The sequence below is a fragment of the Alligator sinensis genome, unplaced genomic scaffold, assembly GCF_000455745.1.
Source record: "Alligator sinensis unplaced genomic scaffold, ASM45574v1 scaffold199_1, whole genome shotgun sequence".
In the NCBI taxonomy this organism is placed as follows: domain Eukaryota; kingdom Metazoa; phylum Chordata; order Crocodylia; family Alligatoridae; genus Alligator; species Alligator sinensis.
The window spans coordinates 560,161-580,446 of record NW_005842008.1 but is presented as its reverse complement, the minus strand read 5'-3'; the positions used below and the strand labels follow the sequence as shown (position 1 = coordinate 580,446).

At 44.4% G+C, this 20,286-nt stretch overlaps 1 long non-coding RNA gene across 1 annotated transcript in view; it reads left to right on the top strand.

Moving 5' to 3' along the window:
• The first annotated feature begins 256 nt into the window (after nt 1-256).
• The window catches only part of LOC112549963, a 42,900-nt gene continuing 22,870 nt past the window's right edge, over nt 257-20,286 (top strand). Inside the window, exon 1 of the long non-coding RNA XR_003093621.1 lies at nt 257-756. This is a non-coding gene — a long non-coding RNA (uncharacterized LOC112549963). The remainder of the gene's footprint in view (nt 757-20,286) is intronic.

The window sequence follows — 20,286 nt, the reverse complement described above, 5'->3', positions numbered from 1 at the left end:
GAAATAAGAATTATAGAGCAAAATATGGCTGGCACATCAGTGTATAATAATGTTTGCTATTTATATTGATATGCTTTATATTGTCAGACTTTTTTCAGCTTCATTCAACTTCTTCTGAAGCCAGGGATAATTGATTTCAATCGGAGTAAGAGCATGCCCCGTCTAAATCCTAGGGAGGATTTGGTCCCTGACCTGTCTATGAGGCATGCAGTAGAGCAGGAATTGGCCACCTACAGTCTGGATTTGTCCTAGCGAGTGATTATCTCCAGCCCACAAGGCCAGGACTTCAGGAACAATTTGGTGGTCAGGGGAGAAAATGAGGGCTTGCCTTTAGAGAGAGCTATGTTAATTTGCCTTGTTGCTCCTACAACACTGCCAACCCTGCAGTGTACAAAGAAGATGCCTCTCATGTGCTCCCTACCCCCTCATAAGAGTAGGCAACACTCAATCTAACCCCCATCTTGCATGTGGAGGAACACGAGGACTGATCTCTCCTCAGGTTCTGCAGGACACGGACTTCTAAGGGGTTGGTGAACAGGAGAAGGCAAGGCCTAGACTTCAACCCTTTCCACATCCAGATGGTGGAGCTGGCAGAGTGGATAGAAGGAAACAGGATGCACCCTGCTACAACACAGTGAAGAGCATGCGTATTCTCCCTGCTGCCGGGCAGCTCCAAAATGGCCTCAGAAGGGCCAGTCTCTTCTGATGTGCCCCATTTAAGCTGGAGGGTTGTGCCATGCTTTCTTCATGATGCAGGTCAGTCTACTTGGGGCTGAGTTTAGCTCCACTAAGATGGCTCTCTTCCCTGAGCATTTAAAAGCAGTTGCTAATTAAAATAACTTATACCTTGAAGGAGGCATGTAGCTCAAAATCTTGCTTGAATTCATGCTGGAGATATTTGATACAGTGGGTGCATGCATCTACATATGCACTTTAATGTGCATTAGCAGATTTTAATGCACATTAAAGCATCACAAAAATAGTGCACTTTTGCTAATGTGCATTAAAATAGGCCAGCGGTTCTCAATCCCCAGGCTGCAGCGGGTTGGCTGCAGGTCTGCAGCACGGTCAGCTGCCGGACAGGAGGTGGCTGCAAACTGGCAAACCGTGGCCCCCCAGAGCCAGGCAGAGAGGCTCAACTCCTTCTGCAGGGCCTGCAGCAGCCCAGGGTTTGGTAACCTAAGGGTATCCTTGGACCTGTCTTCCAGCTGGAAATTCTGGCCACGGTTGGCTGTGACTGCAGGACTGCAGTTTGCCGGGCCATGTCCACTTCTAGGCTGCGGTTTGCTGGACCGCAGCATAAAAACTTTGGGAACCTCTGAAATAAGCTAATGCACCTTTTTCTAGTACCTCACAATGGAGGTACTAAATTTAATGCACATTAGCAAAAGCACATCAATGAACATGTAGATATGCCCAAGTGAATTCAAAATGCTAACCCTGGTGGCAAGATGTGTGGAAAAAACAGATCTCCTACATTTAATTGTTGATGAGTAAGAAGCTGTCTCTTAATATTAAATAAAAATAGACTATTAGAAAAAAATCACAATACAACTGCTTTTCTTATGTGCCATTGCAAATTTGAAATCAAAATGAGGGGGAGGGGTGGGGGCTCCTTGGACCTGTCTTCCAGCTGGAAATTCTGGCCACGGTTGGCTGTGACTGCAGGACTGCAGTTTGCCGGGCCATGTCCACTTCTAGGCTGCGGTTTGCTGGACCGCAGCATAAAAACTTTGGGAACCTCTGAAATAAGCTAATGCACCTTTTTCTAGTACCTCACAATGGAGGTACTAAATTTAATGCACATTAGCAAAAGCACATCAATGAACATGTAGATATGCCCAAGTGAATTCAAAATGCTAACCCTGGTGGCAAGATGTGTGGAAAAAACAGATCTCCTACATTTAATTGTTGATGAGTAAGAAGCTGTCTCTTAATATTAAATAAAAATAGACTATTAGAAAAAAATCACAATACAACTGCTTTTCTTATGTGCCATTGCAAATTTGAAATCAAAATGAGGGGGAGGGGTGGGGGCAGGGGAGAGGTATAATTAATTTACCAGGATGCTGTAGCTCTCCTTTCACTTTACCACAGCAATAGCTAAATGAGAATCCAGATTGCCTCTGAGCGCATGAAGAAATAAACAGTTCCTGTATACTTCAGAGAACCAAGAATGCATTTAATGTTGCTTTGGGAGTTGATCATTACCTGGTTTTCCCAGTGATTGTCTTTGTCTTTAGAATAATACATTCTTGGAAGAGGAATTAGGCCTTGTATTTTTGTTGTCATTGTTATTTTTTTTAAAATGACATGCCTTGATTATTATTATCCAAACAAGATTCATACTAAAGGCTTTTTTTTTTTTTTTTAGCATTCTACAATAAAGACAATAGCAGGACAATTGTTTAAACAAGTGAATGGTATCTTTGAGGTTGTACGCTAGTAACCAAGCATTGTATTTAGGTCACAAAGGATTTGTTGTATAGGAATGTATGGAATGGAGTTTACAACTTAGTGGGCTCCGTAAGAACTTATTGGAATCTGTGTGAATGCAGTTTAATCAACAAGTTTGTTACAACTTCAAAATGGTTTAAAAAACATGTACAATGTCAATGGCAACTGATCCTATTCTGTTGATGGAATTCCCTGGGCACTTCCAAGAGGCAGTTACTTTGGTGCTGAATATTCTGCTGTCCTAAATTCCACTCCATCTGAGAGTGTCCTTACCAGTAGTGGGTCTCTGGAGATAGGAATGAGTGTCTTGCACAAGCCAGCAGTGTGCCGCTTCTCGTGAAATCCAATGGAAAAATGAGATTTGAAAAAGGTATTATAGATTCCAGAGGCCTTCTCCAATTCCTCTTTAGAATCTTAATCTTTTCAGTGTAAGTTTTCTGTCATTGCCTGTTACAGATATACTGGATCCTGACCTGCCCAAGTGCAGGTGGATTTCTTGCACTAAACCCAACTTACTGAAAATGATCAGTAGGAAAAGAACAGCAGAAAAGGTATAGGAGTTACCTATAGCTTTCTGGAACAGATGTTTTGTGAAATCCTAAACACTGCTTGCTTCCTTCATCTTTCACTGACTTGCCAGCGCTGGCATAGTAATAGGAGTACTAAGCACTTTTCCCTTTAAACTTACAAACTTGTATGTTAAAAAATGCATGGCTGTAGAAGATTTGGGCTACTTCCTGCTTACCTTCACAGTAATTGAAAACATAAACAACTGATGTTTTGTTAAAGTCAGTATTCTTATAAGCTATAAATATATTAGCTAATAACATTTTTCTATATGCTTAAAAATACACCATGTTAAATTTTTTTGCATCTGAATTTTAATAAGGAAGTACATCCCTTGCTCCCTTCAAACATGTACTGCTAGGCTTTTCGCTGTTGGCTTGAAGACTAGGACTGCAAGTATAAATGCTTTAGTATTTTATCAAGGATACTGACTGACCAGAATTTTGTTCATCTCTAATTCTAATTTTTGAGGAAATACTTGCTAAAAAGAGTTTCCCAATCATTTTATGTAGGTACATAATTCACACTTTGAGAGTATTTCTTGAAGGAAAGAGAACAACACATATACTAAGGCTAAGCGTTCATGTCTAAGACAAATTTAACATGTAATTTATTTTCAGCCTGTTTAATAACAAAACATTTATTATACTGCACCTGAATAACTTGGTGTAGTGTGTCTGTGTGAGACCTTGTGTGTCAGTTATGTCTGTGGAAACCCAGGGTAAGGATGCATCTGCATATACTAGTGAAACAGCTATGCCATAGTGTTTGTTTTTTCATATTAAACTCTTGACATTCATTTCACAACCACTATCATATATCATGCATCTGAAGTTTACTAATTATAATCCATGCACTGTATTTTACAGAGAATGCATGAGCACTACACATAAATGTGTGAAATGTTAACAAAGTTTGGACTATCCAGGCCCTGTGCTCAAATACACATGTGCAAAATGTGTGTGTGGAGCAGGCTGCTGAGATGTTTCCATAAAAAAGTGTTTGTAATGGGAAACAATCTCCATAGCTGCAGTACAAGCAAACATATTCTGAAATCTGGCATATTGTTAATAGAGTCCATTTAGTTAAATTTGGGGGATGTAGTTCAGCTTTTCTGGGGTCACTAGAAATATAACTGCAATCCTGTTGTGTTCTTGGCCCTGTAGTTGGCAACATTTTCTTTTCTTAAAATGGAATTAGCCTCTAAACGGAATTAAGCCTCTTAAAATTTATAGGTACCGCAGATACTGTACATTCATGCCAAATCATTACTTAGGGCTTTTGATGAAGAAGTGTCATTTTTAGTGTCATTAACACTAAATTTCCCACCTTTTACTGGGTTTGTTTGGGCCCCTCGAATTATATATAATCATAATTAATACAATAAGAGTTTACAGTGTCTTTCTTTCCCAGGGAATAAAAAAGCCTTTAAAAAAACTATCAACATACTGTATTTTGAAATACAAGTACATTTTAGGACCTTGGGTTCACTCTCAAAATCTGACTATAGAAGTACTTGTCACTGTTTGTGTTAACGATCATAAAAATACAACATAGATCCCCATAGCAGCTTGCTATCCATCCATGCCACACGAGTGTCTACAGAACCAGTAATATTACAGGACTGCACCTGCTATTATTCAACCTATTTAATCTTGCATTGTTGTAGAGCCAGCCTACACCCTGAGTCAGCAGGGTATTTAAACAGTTCTTAATTTTAATTGAGCACATGCTTACATTTCTTTGAAGGGAACCTCTGAGGTTGTTTCTAAAATGATTGCTTTTAATTGTGAGGTAAAGCATTCAAGATGACCAAAATTGCTTAACAGGCTTTAGGAGAACAATTTTCAGATGAGGTGGTCCGGCTGAATACCAATGGAGCTTCTCAGTGTGTGTAAGCATCTCAGCTCATACAGTCAGTTGAGGGATGAAAACTTGCAATGGATTTGTCCCTAAGTTATAAAAACAAATAAAAATTCCTCAAGTGTTTCTTCTGTGATCAGTCTTGCCTCTGGTTTTGTGTTCCTCTTCTCATTTATTTTTTTTGGTACTTTGTAAAGCTGCCTGCCTTAACCCATCCTATTCTAATGCTGGCTATTCGCCAGCCCAGACTAAGCTACAAAATCAGGTTATCCTGCAGTATAGTTCAGGATTGATTTAAAATCTCTATAACACTCATAGCTGGACTGAGAGAAATTTACAGAGGAGCTGTCTGACATCTGGCCAACAGAGGAGCAAGAGAACTCATTTTTATCACCTTCCTCACTCCATGCATCTTACAGGCCAGATATTTAAAATTCCTTCATTGGTGGAACACCTGTCAATCAAAGTCTCTTCCAGTCAAAGCTGTCCCTTAAGCTGGAGGGAGAATCCATTACTTTATTTCATTCCAAACCTTGCAAATGAAATGATTCCCTGACTCCTTTGACTTGGCAACGTGGACAGCAGCTGGTAATCCTGAATTCTCTATTGCGAGGGTGGGATTTTCTCCTGAAACCCTCTCTGCAGGTATTAGTTGCTAGCTCCAATCTTGAGGTGTTTGGAAAAGTGGTGGCAATTTTTCCTTTTTGAGATACACTCTGGAAGTATGACTCATTAGTCATTACAATACCTTTCACTGATAGAATCATAGAAAATTGAAGTTGGAAGGGACCTCAGGATGTCATCTAGTCCAATCCATTGCTCAAAGCAGGATCATCCCCAACTAGATCATCCCAGCCAAGGCTTCGTCTAGCTAGGTCTTAATAATCTCCAGCAATGGCAATTCCATAAGAACCTCTCTGGATAGCCTATTCCAGTGCTTTACTACCCTCCTAGTGGCAAAGTCTCCATAATATCTCACTTAAACGTCCCTTGCTGCAACTTGAGACATTGCTCCTTGTTCTGTCATCTGTCACCACTGAGAACAGTCTAGCTCTATCTTCTTTGTCACTACCCTTCAGGTAGTTGAAGGCTACTATTAAATCCTGCCTCAGTCTTCTCTTCTCCAGACTAAATAAGCCCAGTTCCCTTAGCCTCTCCTCAGAAGTCATGTGCCCCAGACCTCTAACCATTTTCTCTGATGGACTCTCTCCAGTCTGTCCACATCTTTCTGTAGTGGGAGGGGGCCCAAAACTGGACACAATATTCCAGATGTGGCCTCACCTGTGCTGAATAGAGGGGAAGAATCTGCTGACAACATTCCTACTAATGCAGCTCAGTATGGCTTTAGCCTTCTTCTCAGCAAGGGCACACTGTTGGCTTATATTAAGTTTATTGTCCACTGTAACCCCCAGGTCCTTTTCTGAAGAGCTGCTGCTTAGGCAGTCAGTACCTAGCCTGTACCAGTGCATGGGATTGTTCTGTCCTCAGTACAGGACTTTGCATTTGTCCCTGTTGAGCTTCATGAGATTTCTTTTGGTTCAATCCTCCAATTTGTTTAGGTCTTTCTGAATCCTAGCCCTACTCTCTAGTGTATCTACTACTCCCCACAGCTTGGTTTCATCAGCAGAATTGCTGAGGGTGTGGTTCATCCCATCTTCCAGAACACTGAAGAAGAAATTGAACAAAACCGACCCTTGGGGCACTCCATTTGACACCAGCTGCCAATTAGACGTTGAGCCATTGATTATACTGCCCTTTGGGCCCAGGGATCTTAGGACACTTGTACATGTGATAAAATTGGCCTTTAAAGTTGTTTAATTGCCCTTTTGCACTGCTTTAATAGTGTCACTGTTTACACCTGTGGCGGTATATTTTGTTTTAATTTCATCATGCTGTACATGTGCAGTGGTGTATTTTGCTTTAAAAGACCTTGTTATGTAGCAAGTAAAATGCATCCATTGTGTTTTTGTTTGCTACCTAACAAATTGCAGTGGTGCACAGAGCTCTGGAAGCCCAGATGTGCTCAGGGAAGCTCAGGCTTGGTGGGTTTCCAGTGTCCCATGCACCATCTTCCCTATTTTTCCAGTTGCCAGTCCACCCAGCCACCCTCCTGCTGCCTTGCTGCACTTCCCCGGGGCAAGCCAGCCCATTCTGGGGCTGTCCCAGGCAGTGGGAGAGGTGGTGGGGATGGTGCACAGGGTGCTGGAGCCTACCTGCCTCTCCCATGGCCAGGGGGTGAGCTGCCAGCAGCCCCTGAGCTGCGAGGGTGTGGGGGGGGGGGTCTGGTCCTTCCCTCCGCAGCAGTGATGCCCTCTGGGCAGCACTTGCCCTCTAGCAGCCCACCCAGGTGGTCCCAGGGTATGCTACTGTGGTAAAGAGAAGGACTGGGGCCCCCCACAGCTCAGGGACCACTTGGCCCAGTTCCCCTCTTGGCGCTGGCCACCCCCAGGACTGCCAGGTGGGGTGCTAGTGGGAGGGTGCTGCCCAGGGGACACTGCCACTGCGGAGGGAAGGGCCAGGCCCCCCTGCAGCTCAGAGGCTGCGCGACTTGGTGGCAGCTTGAGTGGGCAGGTTCCACTGAGAATAAAAACCAAGAATGTGGTGAGGGGCCTTAAACTTTTTCTTTTTTTTCCTCCCGTGGCTAGGGGATGAGGTGCCAGTGGGTTGAGTGATCCCTGAGCTTTGTAGGGGAGGGGGCGGTCCTTCCCTCTGCAGCGGCAGTGTCCCCTGGGACCACGCAGGTGGGCTGCTAGCAGAGCCAGTTATCTCATCATCAAAGGCAATCAGGCTGGTCAGGCTTGACTTGCCCCTGGTGAATCCATGCTGACTGTTCCCAATCACTTTCTCCTCTAAGTGCTTAGAAATGGATTCCTTAAGGAACTGCTCCATGATTTTTCCAGGGACTGAAGTGAGGCTGACTGGTCTGTAGTTCCCTGGATCCTCCTTCTTCCCTTTCTTAAAGATGGGCATTAATTTGCCCTTTTCTGATCATCTGGGACCTCTCCTGATCACCATGAGTTTTCAAAGATAAAGGCTAGCAGCTCTGCAGTGACATTGGCCAACTCCCTCAGCACTCTTGGGTGCATCTTATCCAGTCTCACAGATTCGTACACATCCAACTTTTCTAAATAGTCCCTAACCTGTTTTTTTTGCTACTGTTGGTTGCTTGTCTCCTTCCCAGACTGCTGCCAAGTGCAGCAGTCTGGGAGCTGACCATGCCTGTGAAGACTGGCGTAAAAAAGGCATTGAATACTTTAGCATTTTCTGTATTATCTGTCACTAGGTTGCCTCCTCCATTTAGTAAAGAACCCACATTTTCCCTGATCTTCCTCTTGTTGCTAACATACTTGTAGAAACCCTTCTTGTTACCTTTCATGTCCCTTGGTAGCTACAACTCTAATTGCATTTTGGCTTTCCTGATTTCATCCTTGCATGCCTGGGCAATACTCTTATACTCTTCCCTAGTCATTTGTCTGAATTACCACTTCTTGTGAGCTTCCTTTTTGTGTTTTAGCTCACTGAAGAGTTCCTTGCTAAACCAAGCTGATCTTCTGCTGTACTTGTACCATCTGCACATCAGGATGCTTCATCCTTGCACTCTCAATAAGATTTATTTAAAGCACAACCAGCTCTTCTGGATCCCTTTCCTCCTCAGACTGGCCTCCCAGGGGATGCTGCCCATCAGTTCCCTGAGTGAGTTCAAGTCTGCTTTTCTGAAATCCAGGGTCCTTACTCTGCTGCTCTCCTTTCTTCCTTTCCTCAGGATCCTAAAGTCAAACATCTTGTGGTTGCTGCTTCCCAACTTGCCACCCACTACTATGTTCCCCACCAATTCTTCCCTGTTTGTGAACAGCAGGTCAAGAAGAGCATGGCTCCTAGTTGGCCTTTCCAACACTTGCACCAGCAAGTTGTCCCCAACACTCTCCAAAAACTTCCTGCATTGCCTGGGTACTGCCATATTGCCCTCCCAGCCAAAGTCAGGGTGATTGAAGTCCCACATGAGAACCAGGGCCTGTGATTGGGAAACTTCCACTAGCTGTTTGAAGAAAGCCTCATCTAGCACTTCCTCCTGGTCTGGGTGGTCTATAGTAGTGCTTCTCAAAGTGGTGGTCCATGGACCGCTGCTGGTCCATGAGCCACTGGTCATCAGTCCGCAGCGAGTTGCCAGGAAAGAAAAATATATTCGCCGGTCCGCAGCAAGTTGTCAGGAAAGAAAGAAATATATTTTCAGAAGCATAACATTGATATGTCATAGTGCCACAGTTTTTACATTCTAACGCTCCAGATGACGTCACATCGTGCGAGGTGAGGAAAGAAAAAGAAACAGCCGATCGCGCATTTGTGTAGCGCTGTTACATGCAGTTGCTGCCACCAGCTGAACTGGGCACCGGTCCCTGGCCCACTGGAAAAAAAATTGCTGGTCTGCCATATCAAATAGTTTGAGAAGCACTGGTCTATAGCACACACCTACCATGACGTCACCCATGTTGCTCTCCCCTCTGACCCTAACCCAGAGACTTTCAACAGGCCTGTCTCCAGTTTCATAGTGGAGCTCTGAGCAATCATACAGCTCTTTTACATAAAAAGCAACTTCTCCTCTTCTCTCCTGCCTGTCCTTCCTGAACAGTTTTTACCCATCCATGACAGTGCCTCAGTCATGTGAGCTTCCACGAGGTCACTGTTATTTTGACCACATCATAGTTCCAGGATGGTCCAAGGACTCCCAATTCTTCCTGCTTGTTTCCCAAATTCTGTGTATTCATGTACAGACACACCTGAGATAACTAGCCAATTGCCCTACTTTCTCAGGAAAAATGAGAAGGCCTCCCCTTTTGCCCTCTCCTGCTTGTGCTTCCTTCAGGTCATCTGTTTCCCCACTTACCTCAGGGCTTTGGTTTCCATCCCCTGGCAAACCTAGTTTAAAGCCCTCCTCACTAGGTTAGATGGTCTTCCCTCTTTTTGTCAGGTGGACCCTGTCTCTTCCTAGCAATCCTTCTTCCTGGAACACCATCCCATGGTCCAAGAAGCCAAAGCCCTGCTGCAACACCATCTGTGCAGCCATGCGCTGATCTGCAGGATGTGTCTTCTTCTGTCTGGGCCCTTCGCCTTGGCTAGGATTAAGAAGACACCACCTGAACCTCTGTCCCCTTCAGCTTTGTACCCAGAGCCCTGTAGTCATTTTTGATCTGCTCAGTCACCCCTGGCAGTATCATTGGTGCACACATGGATAAGCAGCATGGGGTAGTAGTCAGAGGTCCAGATGTGTCTTGGTAATCCTTCTGTGATGTCTCAAATCTGGGCTTTAGGCAAGCAGAAGACCTCTCGAGACAAGTCAGGTCAGCAAATGGATGCCTCTGTCCCCTGCAGAAGAGAGTCTCCAACTACAACCACCCGTCACTTCCTCTTGGTGGCAGTGGTCTCAATCCTTCCAATTTTGGGGATGCCTGGCCTGGCCTCTTCCACCAACGGAACGTGCAGCAGGGAGTCTAAGTATTTATGTGAATAATAATAGGAGGAAAGTTGGTTTGAACATGGATTACCAAAGGCATTTAGATGTAGCAAATTCCAGACAGCTTTTTAAAAGATAGCCAGGCAATGGTCAGACTATTTATTTATTTATTTATTTGTAGAAAAGATACTTGATACAAATAATTCATCAGACTCTGACCAGATATTGTTAAATTGTGGTAAGAAGAGTAAGAATCTCCTGATTCAAAATATTACTGTACCTTAAAAGGGACCAATCTAGGACAAACATAACTGTGTACCACTTATAATTTATAAACAGGTAGGTATACAAATAGTGATCATTTGGCAATTTGCAGGTTGTTTGTATAATAATCCAAGAAAAGAAAAAAGGGAACAAGAAATGCAGCATTTCAGAAGGGAACTAACTCATTCAAACCAGTTACTGCATAGAAGAAAAATACTGAAATAAATTAGGAGAAAACTTATACTTTTGTGGCTAATGTTATGGATTCCAGGGAAAGACCTGGGTTACATGCCTAGCTGTACCAAAGACTTTGCATGAGGCCTTAGCAAGTCATTTAAATACAAGTTTTCAAAAGTGTGTGCTGATTTTGGATGGCTAACTTGAAGCACTAAGGGCTTGATTTTAGATGCTGAGCACCTATATTTCACTGCAAGGCATATAATGGGGCATTCAAAATAAATGGATACTTGTAAGTAGGCCTGTGCAAAGTGGCTAGTATTCACTTCGGATTCGGCTGATTCGGGGGAGTGATTCGAATCACTGTCCCGAATTGATTTGACCAAATCTGATTGGAAGATTCGGCTGCTGCTCAATCTCTGAATCACACAGGCCCATCCCCTCCCTGGGTCTTGCAGCCCTGGCAATGGCTGCCCCGCCCACCCCAGCTCCCAGCACTTTGAAAAAAAAGCCCAACTCACTGGCTGCTGCCCAGCGGGGGGACAATCCCTGCAGCCCCACACCGTCCCACGCTGCATTGGGGGCTCTGCATGAACCCCCTGGCCCCCCCACTGTCCCAGCCCCAACATGGCTGCTCCGCCTACCCCGGCTCCGGCACCTTTACGGAACCCCGCCCCCAAGACTCCAGACTCTCTGGTTCCTGCCTGGTGGGGGATGATCCCTGCTGCCCCCTGTCATGTAGGCTGCTCATCCACAAGACCCCCGAAGCCCTGAGGCCACTGCAGGAGCTGGTGAGTTCAGGGGGGTTTTTTCTTAAAGGGCCAAAGCTGGGGCTGGCAGGGCAGCAATGGGGGGTGGGGCTAGGACAGCAGGGGAGGTCGGTGGAAATCATGCACAGCCCCCCACACGGGGTTGGGGGGCACTCAGGCATGTGGGGGAGCAGGCAGGGGATGGGACCTGGTGGGGGTCCCCCCATGGTTGCCTCCCCACTCCTCCTGCCCCACTATTTACCAGCTCCAAGTCTGTCTCCAGCTCCCTGCTGCAGCGGGCAGGGACTGCCCGAATCATCGAAGCTTTCCAAATCTTTTCCAAAGATTCGGAGAGCTTCGAATTGATTTGGACCTTTTTATTGGTTCCCTGATTCGATTCGGATTTGGAGTTTCAGCCTCCGAATGGGGCCAAATCTCCTCCGAATCGAATTGGCACCTGAAGCTTCGCACAGCCCTACTTGTAAGGCTTTGATACTTGTTGAAGATGCTTGATGTCTTAAAGTAGTCTGAATTTTTCAGGAGGAAGGTGTGAAGTACATGAACACTATATACATTGGAACTAAAAATATTTAGGGACAATGAACCATAAGATAAGCCCTGCCAATCTCATGGTTGAATGAGCACAGTTAAATGGTCACTGACCATATTATGTGGCTGCAGTTTCCTGTAAAATAATGGCATACAAGTGGCATTTGTCCAGTTCCTGCTGATGTCTTCAGCTTTGTCTTGAGTTTCTCCTTTCAGTTGCTCTTTATGAGAGGGGTTTTGTGCATCTCTCTCTTTGTCAGGGTTTCATTTTGGTAAGGAGGGCTGTTGATTGGCCCAAAACACTGTCCAGAGAACCAAAGAGATGGAAAAATACATGTCTACTGTTGATTTGATACACCAAAAGGTAGCAGAATATCAAAATATGAAATTTCACACCTCTACAGCTTTAAGAAAGGAGGGACTGAAAATGGGACTTGAAGGTCTGGTTGAAGTGTCACCAGATAAAATGGTGCATGATAGAGCTCTAAGCTGTATCAAGTCTTAAAGTAGAATTATCATCTCAGGAATCAGGTTGAGTAGACCAAGCTGGTGGGGGAGCAGGTGGGGAATGTAGAAAGGGCAGGGAAGTTCTATAGCTCTTAATCCTGCTTCCCTCTACGCGTGGGTAACTTTTTGCACTAGCTCTGGCAAGTTGGAATTTGTAGCTGTGCCAGATTTGAAGAAACCCCCAGAGGTATAGCTATGACGTTTGGTGTGCTTGGAAAAACCCTATCAGAAGTTTGCGGTGGGGGGGAGGTCAGTTTTAGCTGCCCCAGGAACCCAGAGTCGAGTCCTCAGCTTCAGCCGCCAGGGTGTAGTCTGCCTCCCTGCAATTGCTGCTGCTGCTTTCCTGGCATGAACTCCCTGGGCACGTCCAGGCAAGCGCGCATGTGCCTCTTGCAGCATCTCAACCCCGCATCTCAACCCCCTTTGAGATGCTGCAAGAGGCACATGCAAGAATAAAAAAATGTTCCCTGTGCTGCAAATTTGCAGCGCAAAGGCAAAATTAGACCTTTGGATATCCAAGGGTCAAAAAATACCCCAGGGGAAAAAAGAGGGGAGAAAAAACCTGAGGCAACTGGAGGCACGGTCCTTCACAGAAATGCTTTGGTAGCTAGCCAGAGCATCTCTATGGCTGGTCCTCACCCCAGTGCTGAAGCACACTGCCTGCTCGTGCAGGGCAGGCAGCAGTGCAAGCTGCAGGGACATGGTTCTGGCTTCGTGCCAGGTAAGTAGGGGGCTGGGGGGAGGGAGGAGGAAGGAGGCGGGCAAGGGAACCATGGTGGGGTCCGCCCAGCCCCAGCCCCGTTCATTCCCCCAATTCCCCGCTCGCTCTCCTGGCTGGCCCCAGCCCTTCCACATTCACTGGTAGCAGCAGCAGCAGTCAGGGCTGCTTGGGGATTCATGGCACAGCCCCCCTGTGCAGGGGGCAGCGGGTCTTGGCCCTGGCTGCCCAGCACCCCTGCTGTCACATCGCGTGGGTGTGCCCAGCTTGGCAGGGCGCCCCATGCTGTCTCAGAGCTCTGGGCCACTCGATGAGTGGGGCCGAGCCCCAGGTGATTGCCACAGCACCCCTGAGCTGACAAACAGTGCGCGGCACCCTGCTGACCCAGGCCACACCCACATAATGCAGCAGCTGCAGCGCAGATGCCAGGCAGTTGGGGCCAAGCCCCCTGCCCTGCACCATGAGGCCCTGAGCGGCCCCGCCTGTTGCTGCTGCTTGTAAGTTGTGGGTGGTGTGGGAGGCTGGAGCCAGGTGGTGGAGCCAAGAGGGGGAGCAATTAGGAGTCTGGAGCCAACCAGGGGAATCCCTGAATTATCCCTAGCCTCCTGATCACTCCCCCACTCATCTCCAGCCTCCTGCTCATTTTCCTGCTCATCTCCAGCCTCCGGAGGACTGGACACAGAGCAGGAGAACGAGCAAGGGACTGGAGACAAGCCCTTGGAGACGTTCCCCTACTGTCTCCAGCCTCCTACTTGTATCCCTGCTCATTCTCCAACTCGTCTCCAGCCTCCCAGGGCTGGAGACGAGCAGGAGAATGAGCAGGGGGCTGGAGACTAGTGGGGGAATGAGCAGGGGCCTGAAAACAAGCCCCTGGAGAGGAGCTGGAGACTTCCCCTGCTGTTTCCAGCCTCCTGTTTGTTCTCCTGCTTGTCTGAGGCTGGAGACAAGAAGGGGAATGAGCAGGCGGCTGGAGGCGAGCAGGAGAACAAGCGGGGGGGCTGGAGACAGGGCAGAGTTTTTTTTGGGGGGGTCAGGACCCTTCAGGCAGGGCAGTCCATGTGCTTGGGGGGTGGGGGGCTTTGCCCTGTGGAGGGCTGGGGACCCACTCCTCTTAAGCAGCCCCCACACCCACAGTCCCCACACACTGACCCACATCCCTCCACACCCACCCACACACCAACCCACATTCCCCTACCCCCGTCCTGCAAACCCCACATCTCCCCATCACACACCCACCATGTGATAAGGAAAACAAAAGCAAACATTAAAACATATAGATATTTAGGACTTATTTTATTATGATTCTAGAGACACTGGTAGGCTTTCAAATTGCTTTAATATTGTAAATATAGCAATAAAACATTGCCCATCTGATCAGTCGGTTCTCCCCCCCCCCTTCTCTCCCTTTTGTTCTAATTGTGGAAGAACATGGATTTTGGGGTATTTTAAAAAGTGAATTTGGGATGCTACTTCAGCAGTCCATTTGGCACAAGGAGTAGTGTTCCCAGATATTAATTGCCCAGGCTCCTGAGGTCAAGTAGCCCTGAGCTGCTGGCCAGGGCAGGTTTTTATACTGATGGGGCTAGCACAGGTGCTGGCCCCAGGCTCTAGCTCTCCTTGGCTGCAGATCCAGGAGGAATTGGGCAGGGTTATTTTGCCCCAAGGGGCACAATTTGCTTCACAACAAAGTGCATGTCCAGGCATGTGCACTGAGGCAAAAAGCCCTGTCTCAGATTGGCACCACTTCTATTTGAGCTGCTGCAAGTGTACATGCTTGCATGGGTGGATATGCCCCCTGTGGGCAGGGCTGCCATTCTGGCACCTCCTCTAAGTCAGCACTGCTACCCCGCTTGCCTACCGCAAGTTATGCTACTGGAAACTACTGCATTCTGCACTATGCTATCCTCTCATTCCCAAGATGTTAGATTTTTAATTAAAGTTTGCAGCAACACAAACTACTACAGAATGCGTTCCCCTGCTAAAATTAAATAGCTGGTCTTGAAAGGAGTGCTTATGGGGAGCCATACCTTGTGGGGATAGAAACCAAATGCCCCGAGAATGAGGCAGGCTATCTATATAATCTACTCCAGGATTTGTAGTGTGGGGCTCTTCCTACAAGTCCTCTGTACTTAGGAAGGAAAGAACTGGGAGGCAATGCTGAGTTCTGTTACTAAATTTCCCATCCTCATTCATTTCCATGAGCCATTTCTTTGCTGCCCAGCTTGTGGCTCTAAAAAAAGAACATGTTCATGCTAACTGAACGTACTTACAAGAATGGATTTAACTAAGAGTGAGTTATGACACTTTTCCTCATTTCTGTGAGCCTGGTTTAGGAAGTCAATGTTTTGGAACAATATCTCCTCTAGAATGGGATTAATTAGAAGTCTTTGGAGTCGCTGACTGTTTGGACGAAACAAATCCATAGCTGGGGCGGTGTAACTGGGGAGCACTGCAAAATAATACAAAAATAATACATCTCTGAGTAGTGTTAGTTTAAGGCACTAAATGGACTTTTAGAGCGGCAGGCAATCCCAGGTCATGCAAGCACAATCGCAGTTGCATCGGTGTAAACGGGAAATATCGTTCAGTCTACACACACCCTAGGTCACTAACTTAAATTGTAATTTTGCCCTTTCCTGGCCCCCACCTTCATATTTTTCTGTCTGTACAATGAAGGATTACAAATCGGCTGTGTATAGTTGAAAAGAGAGAAGCCCAGATGTATCATGCCTACTTAAGCAGAGCACAGTGGCTCCATCTTGTTTAGATATGTTTTAACAGATGCCATATAGCCATGTGTGACTACCAATGATCAGAAATTCTATTGCATATGTCATCTGAAAGATGAACATTCTTCTCCCAGTATCTTTATTCACTTCAGATGTTTCAGTTTTGCTACCTGAATTTTTCTTTCAACCTTTTATTAATATAATCCTATTTTTCCAGAAGCATCTTTCATACTTTCCAGTAAAGTCATGAGCAGGAACTCTTTTCCAAAATTCAGACTGTAACATTGAATGATACAGACTAGCCCCATGTTATGATTAACTCAAACAACATGTTCTTGGCTGAAACAGTACTGTATTTCTCCACTTGATATTCCAATGCCTTTTTTTACGTTACTTGTTAGTGCTTCCAAATTACTTGGTTAGACTGGAAGAGAGGAGTCCATTTTTGTGGATTATGGATAGTGAATAGCGTTTTCCAATTTGTTTCCTGGAGATAAAGTGCTCACTCAGGTATTAAGCCTAGGATAATTCAAACAGGTAGAAGTATGTTTAAAGTGCAATTTGTATTGTGGTTATCAGTTTGGAAATAGGCTCCATCATTTAGCCATTCCCTGTTTGAAAACTGAGCCCTGAAGTAAGTTCTCTCTCTCAGCATTCCATTGGCCATAAAGCTTGGAGGTTACAGAGGCCAACTGAGGAAATATGAATTGTTCTTCTAAGGGATGGGTAGTTCTTTCTAGTACTTGCTTTGCTAAAAAAGATTAGATAAACACTTATCCAGGATGATTTAATTGGGAGCAGGGGGCTGGATTTGATGACCTCCTGAATTCCCTTCCTGCCCTGTTTTTCTATTATTATAAGTTGGTTGTTTGACAATAATGGAGTTCAGCTTTCCTCACTGATGATGGCCAAATTCTTTCCTGGAATCAGCACATTTTAATTTTCTAGTAAACTATATTTGACCTTGAGCCTTGTATCACAGGAAACAAGATGACTGTGAGGCGGTGGGGAGGAAGGAAGGAAGCACCTCTAGACTATATTTTGATTTCCAAGGATCAGTATGTGAAAGTCTGAAGGAGGTTGGATAGCAACAGCCTTAGTTGTATGTAATCTGGCAATAACTAGAACGGGTATGTTAATGTCCCAATAATGGCAGCTAGAGTTAGAATACAATTTTATTCTTGAACTTGATTTTATTCAAATTTAGTGCAGGCCACAACTTTCATTGGAGTGATTTGTGCAGAAATCCTAAATGACATCCTGTTGTGTCATCCTAAAAGGGGCAAAAGAGAACCGCACTGGAGCAATGTTGGTCTTGGGTACATTCAGCTATTTCCAAAATATTTTACCAACAATTTCTTTTTCTCCATTGTTCTGATTGTTGCAAGATTTTGGTATGCATTTTAGATAGTCAGTCATTGTGTTCAGTTAATGAGATTATGATTTTTAGCAGGAAAAATGCATTATTTTGCACAGAGAGTGAATTGTCTCCTTTACGGGATGGACAAGGGAGAAGTGACTATAGCTATTCCAGTAAAAGACTGGCAGCATTTCAGAAAAGCATTCCAGGACACTCCTTTTTAGAAAAGGAGTTGGGAAAATGCCTATAAATTCAAAATGAGTAAATGCTCCTATGCAAAACAAATATAACTTGTGTGTGTCAACCTGCAGTGCACACAACATACAGGCTGGAGGGGGAAATGGGGCCAAACTGCTCAATTCTGTGTGTGCATATTTAAGTTGTCAACAGTATGCAATCACAGCTCCAGTGCACTGTCCATTTTATAAGCTGTCCCCTTAAAGCCAGTTATTAACTTACTAATGTGAAAAGGAAGAAAATGGATAGGAACCTGGATAAGGCACAGAAGACCAGGTAAGAAATTGAGTATCAGTGAAGAATGCGAAGTGGGGGTAGTAGAAAGGGGAACTAGTTAACTGACATAAGAAAAACCTGGTAAACTACTGTTTGCCTCTTTTACTGAGAAGAGGATAATTGTTAGAATGACTAGAGGCATGAGAAGACTTGATTAGTACCTTTTGCGCTGCAGAGTAGAAGACTGTGGAGTATAAAAGATGATGAAAAAAATATTTGACATTTCCTAACAAGCACTCAGCTAGATGAGGATTAGGTGGCAGGTAAAATTAGGATCCAAGCAATAAAGATAGGGTGGAGTCATTTCTTGAAGAGTTTGAATCACAGGAATGCAATTTTGCATCAGGTTGAAAGTCTGATAGGCATCCAGTGAAACAACAAAGGATGTTCCTTCTACTTGTCCCCACAAGCAAAAACAACATACCAACTACAGTTTTCTGGACTGGCATTAGAATGTAAGAAAGTGGTGAAATGGAACCTTGAAATGGCTGGCAGAAAACTATATGTAACGATTCAGCATAAGTAAGATTACACAAAAGAATGCAGTACAGGATAGAGAGGACTTCTTGGGAGGAAAACCAATCTTCAAAATGCAGTAAGTGGTAAAGAAGTATCAGGAAGTGACAGGCGAGAATCTGAAACCAATGGGAAGTAGAGCGGTAGGTAGAATTGCCTCTCAAAGTAATGATGTTCAAGGTAGCAAAGGAAAAACAATATAGAGATATAAAGATAGCAAAAGACAAAATTCTGGGGCATGCTGTAGTCAAGTGAATATGCTAAAAACCTGGCTAGAAGTTTTAAAAATACAAGCTAAGGAATACTGAGGTTAGAAATGGAAAGTAATCTGTTGTAATCTTGAGGCATTTGATTGCTACTGCTAACAAAATCCAGTTCTACTGGCTTGTGGCTTCTACAAGGTTGATCCTGTAAATCTTTTTTCTCCTACCCAAACTTCCCTTTCTGACTATTCCAGGATTCATGGATCCTTTTTTCCAAGCAATTTATATAAGGATGCAAAAAATTAATTACTCGTTATTTGTTAGAAATAGCTAAGATTATGTCATGTAAGAAAACTTCTGAGTGATTTGTTTAGATCAAATAGGTCTTCCTGTTGTAGTGTTCATGGAACAAAGACATACTTAGAGTTAAGTTTAAAATCTGACTTTTCTGAAAACCAGGAAAGAATTTTATATAAAAGGGTTATGAGCAAGATTTAACAACCCCCACCCCCTCAAAAAAGACCCACACATCCCAAATAAGGTATTTAATCTTTCTGAGGATAGAATAAACAATGCACTTGGGATATTCAGGCATGTTTACATTGGTTAACTTTTCACTTAGTACAATAAAGCATTATATAGGGATAATGTTCTTGGAGAGTCAAAAGGACATGAAAACAAAAGGTTTGGGTCATAAAGAGACAGGGGCTGCTAAAACCAGGCACAATGGTACTATTTAAAACCCCAGATAATCTGAGATGTACCCTACCCTGCCAGTTGCTTCTACTGTTTTGGATAGCTTGAAAATCAAAGAAAATTATGAAGTGGTATGGGAGATGGCAAACAACCTGCCAATATAAAGTGGCCAGGAATGGTACTTTCTCATCATATCCTCTGCATATTGTGAACTTTGTAGAAGGAATCCCAAAATGTACTTGCTTTTTAGACATGCGATTTGGGTTCTTATCTTTATTTACTCTAAAGTATTGAAATCTTGAAAGAGAACATGTTACAGTGACCTCTGAACAAACAGTGCAGTGCTATGCATACTTACCAAATTCATAGCTGGTAATTACCCTTTTTAACATGTATCTTCCTGTAATTTCTGTTTCATGGCAATATGAAGTGGCATGCATGACCTAAAGCGATTTAGTGTCTGTCTGTTATGGGTTTGGAATAGATATTGTGTGCCAACTCATATGGATGGTTCTGTTCCACACTAAAAGTTGCTTTATGTGGTTTAGCACAATACACTTTTAATTCAAATATTGGTGTATTTCATGACAATTTCCTTATGGAGACAAGTCTTCCATATCCCATGGTCAGTGCATTAATGATACCAATCATTATACACAGACAATCACAATATGTTGAGTTATGTTCAGGCCACCCTGCAAAACCCCACCAAAATAATTCACCCTAGGGGGAAATTAGCAATACCACATGGAAAAGGGTTTTCTGAAGACCACAGTACAACCTGATAAATATAAATCAATTGGATAGTCACCTCCCTGATACCAAAGGCTTTTGGAATAACAAAACTATATATGCCAGCTTTTAGTAAGCAAAGGATCAAAACGACAGATGACAAGTCTTATTTCCATCCATTGCACTCAGGCTGCCAGTTTAAATATTTACTCCCCTTGGAACTGGGCAAGCAGGAAT